Source organism: Bison bison, unplaced genomic scaffold, assembly GCF_000754665.1.
Source record: "Bison bison bison isolate TAMUID 2011002044 unplaced genomic scaffold, Bison_UMD1.0 scf7180017864050, whole genome shotgun sequence".
NCBI lineage: Eukaryota > Metazoa > Chordata > Mammalia > Artiodactyla > Bovidae > Bison > Bison bison.
The window spans coordinates 1,986,999-1,992,998 of NW_011494622.1; positions in this window are offsets into that span (position 1 = coordinate 1,986,999).

Here is a 6,000-nt window from a genome sequence, read left to right on the forward strand (position 1 = left end):
GTCCAGCTCTCACATTAGTACATGACTACTGTAAAAACCATAGCTTTGACTAGATAGACCTTTGTCAGCAAAGGTCTGCTTTTTAATATACTGTGTAGGTTTGTCATAGCTTTCCTTCCAAGGAACAAGCATCTTTTAATTTCATGGCTGCAGTCACTATTTGCAGTGATTTTGGAGCTGAAGAAAATAAAACCTGTCACTGTTTCCATTGCTTCCCCATCTATTTGACATAATCAGCCACAAGTACACGTATGTCCCCTCCCTCCTGAACCTCCGCCCACCCCCATCCCATCTCACTCCTTTAGGCTGTCACAGAGCACAGTGTATTTTATTATTTTTACCATTTATTGGATCATTGCACTCAAATTTGGATGGAGAAAAAGGAATTAGTTTTTCAAGTTTTCAAACATAATTTTTTTTAATTGTTTTTCAGGTATTTGAACCATTATTTTCTAAAAAAAAAAAATCTTATTTTCTCCAGGATTTTCTTTTTTTAAATCCATTATTTGGGATATTTCAAAAGATTGGTTCATACAACTTTGAAAGAGTAAAAATCTTGCTTGTTCCATTCTTGGCCCCTGCTGATATATTAAATGATGACCTATGAATATTGGTGTGGAAAGATAAAATTTAAACTTTAAGCCAAAATCCTTATTTAAAAAAAAAAAAATTAAAGCCCAGAACAGATTAAGAGAGAGACAGTGAGATTGAGGAAGAGAATGAAAAGGAAGAAACAGGGAGAGAGCAGTGGAAGTGGAAGTGGAGATAAATGAGGAATTTGGAGTTCACAGATCACACTACTGTGTATAAAATAGGTAAACAGTAAGGTCCTACTGTTCAGCACAGGGAAGTATATTCAGTATCTTTTAATAACCTAAAATATAAAAGAACCTGAAAAAAAAATATATATATATGCATAACTGAATCCCCTTGCCGTACACTTAAGACCAACACTACATTGTAATTAACTATACTTCAATACAAAAAGTAAGAATAAAAGGAAGAAAGATACTAGTTTACTGACATGGTCAGAGTATAATTTTCACGATAACTATATTATCACTCAGTTTAGATGCAGGTTAAACTATATTAAGGTGGTACTCCAATATATATATATATATATATATATATATATATAGCTAACATAAATTAGACACAAGCAAGGCACCTAAAATACTCATACTGTATTTTAAGTTATTCTAATTGCCTCTCCCACTCTAATTTTAATGCATCCAAATCGTTTTAATCATATAAATGAAGTTTGAAAATGTCAGCCAAAATCTGAATTCCAGAATTTTCTTAACAGCAGATAATTGAGTAAATACTTGTAAGGTGGGTAAGCAGAGCTGATGCCCCTACTCTTTATACTGTGACTTTGTATCCACCTTAACTACATTATGCGATCACATCCAATAGGTGGCAGCCTGTTGAGTGATTGGGGATTGTTGTATGTGTTCCTTACAGTGGACAGCATGCAGGAAAGTCTGTTCCCCAACTGAAGGGATTAAGGAAAGGAATGTTGTTTAGATAAAATAAGTTGTATCCATGCCAAACAATATCCAGCTGTATAGCCTAAGAGCCCATTATCTTACATGTGATAAAACAAACCAGCCTAAGTTGTATAGCATGATAGCCTTTAAACACACACACACACACACACAAAACTAGCTGCTTGCTCTCTACCTTCAACATAAAGCTTACAGTCACAGCTAACGGTATAGAAGATACTCAAAAGATGCTTAAAATAAGAGGCACTTTTTTTCTTGCCAGGTTTTTAGCATCTCAAAATTCAAATGCCAGTGTTCAAATACCAATTTTCTGATCAACCCGTAGACTAAAGGAAATGAAATAAAACCAAATAAATGGTATGTACAGATTTTTAAATGAATCTACACCTATCTATGGAGTGATTAGTGATTTTCTTTGATATTGAACTGTAATGTTTACTCCAATGAGTGCATTTCTACCTTTTTTCCTACCTTTTTAATCTCAACCCTTGATTTCAAATGTATCTCAAGACTTTCCAGACAGGGAACTTTATTTTATTGAATGCTTCAACGTGGATTGTGAGCTGGTTTCTTTGAACACGTTTTAGAATCGATTTCTTCTGAAGATACAGCATATTACCACTGTAGCAAGAGAAATAATCAGATTTGGCCATACCAGTTGTACGAGAGCTGTCTCAAACAGACGGGGAGCTCAATTCTTCAATAGCTCTAAACAAATAAAATTCTAAACAATGCTATATTTCAGGAAGACAAGTAATACATTAAAATAAATCAATGACTAGTTGAATATAAAGAAGATTCTAATTGCATGTTTTGTTTTCTGAACTTCCCTCTTGCTCTCATTCTCTCTCTCTCTCTTAGTCTGTTGTATAATCCTTTAGAGCCAGTGCCTGCATAAGGCAATATTTTTTGTTGTTAAATTTCAAAGCTGAATTTGTTCAGAACAAAGAAAGCTGTTTTTAAACTTTCATGTCATCAAGTTCCCCTTCTAGAGGGTATATGGACACTGCAGGCCAAATGTGGCTCTGGTTCCCTAAGACAATATAACAATTGAAATTCAGAGAGAATTGGAACTTTTGCATGTAAAAAGAGTACGTTTGCCTCATAGCTTCAGTCAACAAGTTCTGAATGTGTATGGCTCAAAGTAAGTCCTTCAATCAACTGTGTATATTAAATCTGACTCTGTCTTCCAAGGCCCCTGGCAGTGGGCAGAACACAAAGATGAAAGGCTTGGTTAGAAGAGATAATTAAAACTTAATGGGTGCTTGTTGTATGAGTAGGTGCAAAGAAAAATGATCACTTTAGGTATTCACAAGGAATTTATAAAGAGTTCTGTGTGTCATGAGTAATTCATTTTGGATCGTTAACACTAGGAAGATGACCCCTAAAAGACACGGGTCAATGCTAAATGCCTCACTCTCTCTTCTGTTATGTTTTATAGGGTGTTTTACAGTCAATGTAAGAGAAAAACACTACATCTAAGACAGCCAGGGAAAATCCAAGAGCTCTGACCTCTAGAAATTTTGTATTGAATTGATTCAGATTAAAGCAATGACCTTTTGACTTCATGATGTCTCTCCTAAAAGGCCTCCAAAGATTGAAGGGTAGGATATGTACCTTGGGCTGGGGGTGGGGGGATAGACTGATGAGACTGATTAGGGCCTTTGGCCAGATGGTTTCAGGAAACCGAAGTCTCTCTTGCCTTAAGTGGTGGCCACAGAGGCATTTGCTCTGTGGCACCGGCCACAGTCTCTCAGGAAATGATGGAGTCACCAGCAAGTAAGACATGGACTTGGGCTGTCAGAAAGATGAGGACTAGTTTTGCAAAGCTTTCAGAACCTCCATCTCTGGTAAGCTACAGTATCTACCCTGTGGCAGCAACTTTTGTGTGTGTGTCAGATGACTCTAGCTTGAATGGGCTTTTTCATACACATTCTGTTTGAAGAGCAGTCTTGCTGTGTTCTTTCCTTTTGTCATTCATGTGTCTGTACAGGACTGTCGCCCTGCTTTCTCCCAATGCCGCCCATCCCTCCTTGATTCTGTTCTTCCTTTCATCATCTCTCCCCAAAGCCCCCCCAGCACTCTAAGTTTCTTAATGTGGCTAGGAAAAAAAAAAAAAAAAGCATCATTCAGATACCAAATTGTGATTATGTAGATGGAGTTAGTTTCTCCTTCTCTATCTGATGTTATTTGTTTATTGCACACACTGCTGAATATTATCAACATATGACAAGTACCAGCAGGAACTCAACTAGAAAACATGCATTTGCCACAGGTGAGAGAGTAAACACAGATACAAGGGCAAACATCGCAGAAAACAAACATGATAATTAAAATGGAAAGGCAAAGAAGATGTGGAATAAGATTTACCTTGATTGGTTGAGTTTGAGGAGTCTCTGGAAAGCAAGACCTCTTTCATAAAAAAGTTCAATGTGGTGTTTATATAAATGGCCTTTGTTTTTGTTTTTGTTTTTCTTGACAGTCTGAAGTCTATAAGCCAATGCATACGAAGAGGTGTTAGAAGATTTATAGTCAGCGCATAAAGTTAAGAGTAAAATTCTCAAACTTAAAAAGCTTACCTCTTCTGTTAAATATTTTAAATATTTCCTGATACAATTTGGTTTTTTAAAAATGTAATTATGAAACTATGAAAATAAATTCACTTACAAAGGTAGAAACAGGTCATAATCATTGCTTGCAGTTGGAGTAAAAAGTGAAATGTAGTTTTTACTAAAAAAGAGAAAAAAGCAATCACAGAAGTCACCTTCTGATCACTTGATCCTTTGTCTTCCCTCTTCTCTCCATGGATAAGAGGCCCCAGGACTTCTTACTTAGAGGGGTGGGTACTTTGAACGAGACGATAAAAGGCATGAATGTTTTAAAGTTTATTATAGACATTCTCAGGTATAAACAAAAGTAGTGAGTACATTTTGCCCATCTCATTTCATTTATTCCCTCTGCATTATTTGTTATGTAGTTATTGCTAAAGAACTTCAAAGCAAGTAATCCCATCCACATATACTTTTAAATAAAGTATTAAGGACTTATCACTTGTTTGTTTTTATAATACCACCATGCCATTATCACACCTCACACAAAATACATGCCTAATATCAGCTAACATTCAGTCCATAGTGAAATGTATCTAACAGTCTCAAAAATGTTTCTACTATAGTTTAAGTCAGGATCCAAACAAAAGTTAAGCGGTTTTGTTCTTCTCTGTCTTGCGTATCCTATAATAATCTCCTTCCCTTTTATTTGTTGGTGAGATCCAAAACCTTTTTTTAAAGGCAAGAAATCCATACAGATGTTGCTACATAATCTCTATGGCATCTGGTCCCTTGTCTCTGTGATGCTAAGACTGGTTGGTGGGTTCAGGTATTATCTGCCTTGTTGTCGTTCAGTGCTAAGTCTGGTCCCTCCCTTTTAAAGTTCCCTGTCCTTTCACCTAAAGTCTTAGCATCCTGAGACCATCATTGCCTAGAAATATTATTCCCCGAGGGGTGACAGAATGGTGTCCTTTTGAATCTATCACTCTTTTTCACTAAAATACCTCATGTCAATTTGACTGTAAACCAGCAGTCGTGCCACTCTTTCCAAAGTTAACAACACAGACTACAGTTACTCTTTCTCCCAAATGAAGGCAGAGACCTCGTGAGGGGTCATAGCACACAATCACCAGAAGGGTTGAGACCAGATGTTACGGAGAGTGAGTTAGGCAAGGGGATTTCTTCAATAGATACCAAAAATGATCTCTGTGTCATTCAATTTTGGGTGGTAGGGACAGGAAAAAAATGATTCCCCAGTCATGAGTCTGTCGTCTAGACAGTGGGCAGAGGGCCATGTGGTGGGGTTTTTTTACATAATATTAAAAAGCTGTGGGCCAAGCCTTTCACAGCTCTTCTCTGTTTGATTCTCTCAGAAGGCCCCAGCTGACGTTGAGCAGAGTTCTCACTTTACACAAAAGTCAAGCAGGCAGAGCCTGAAAAATCCATCAAGATTTTACTTGATGTCTTCTGTCTTGTCCAAATCGAGCTGATCCAGGAGACTAAAAAGGGAATTGAAATAAGGTTGTCTCTCAAAAGGCTGGAGGGCAAAGGGAAGGTCCTCCAAAGAATTAGTAAATGCTCAGAGAAGGAAATGCCCATTACAGACATAATTTGAAGGCATTGTGAACCCACACAAACCTCATCCCTGAGAAAATAAAAACAAGTCCATTTTTGAAAGGTGCGTCTTCTCCACAAAGGTGAGGAAATTGACTCTCAGTCCCACTGTGCCTGGAGACACAAAAGTGGAAGAGCGTTATTTTGAGCTGACTGAGGGAGGCTCTTCTCTGACCCACCTGTGTCACCTCTTTGACTATTTGAGGAACACAGAATTGTTTCTCTGGCTCCTGCAGAACTGACTGTGAAGACTGAATTTCTTTCTTCTCTCTCCCTCCCTCCCTCCCTCCGTCATTTCTCTCCTCCAGCTCATGTTCCCTTGCCATACC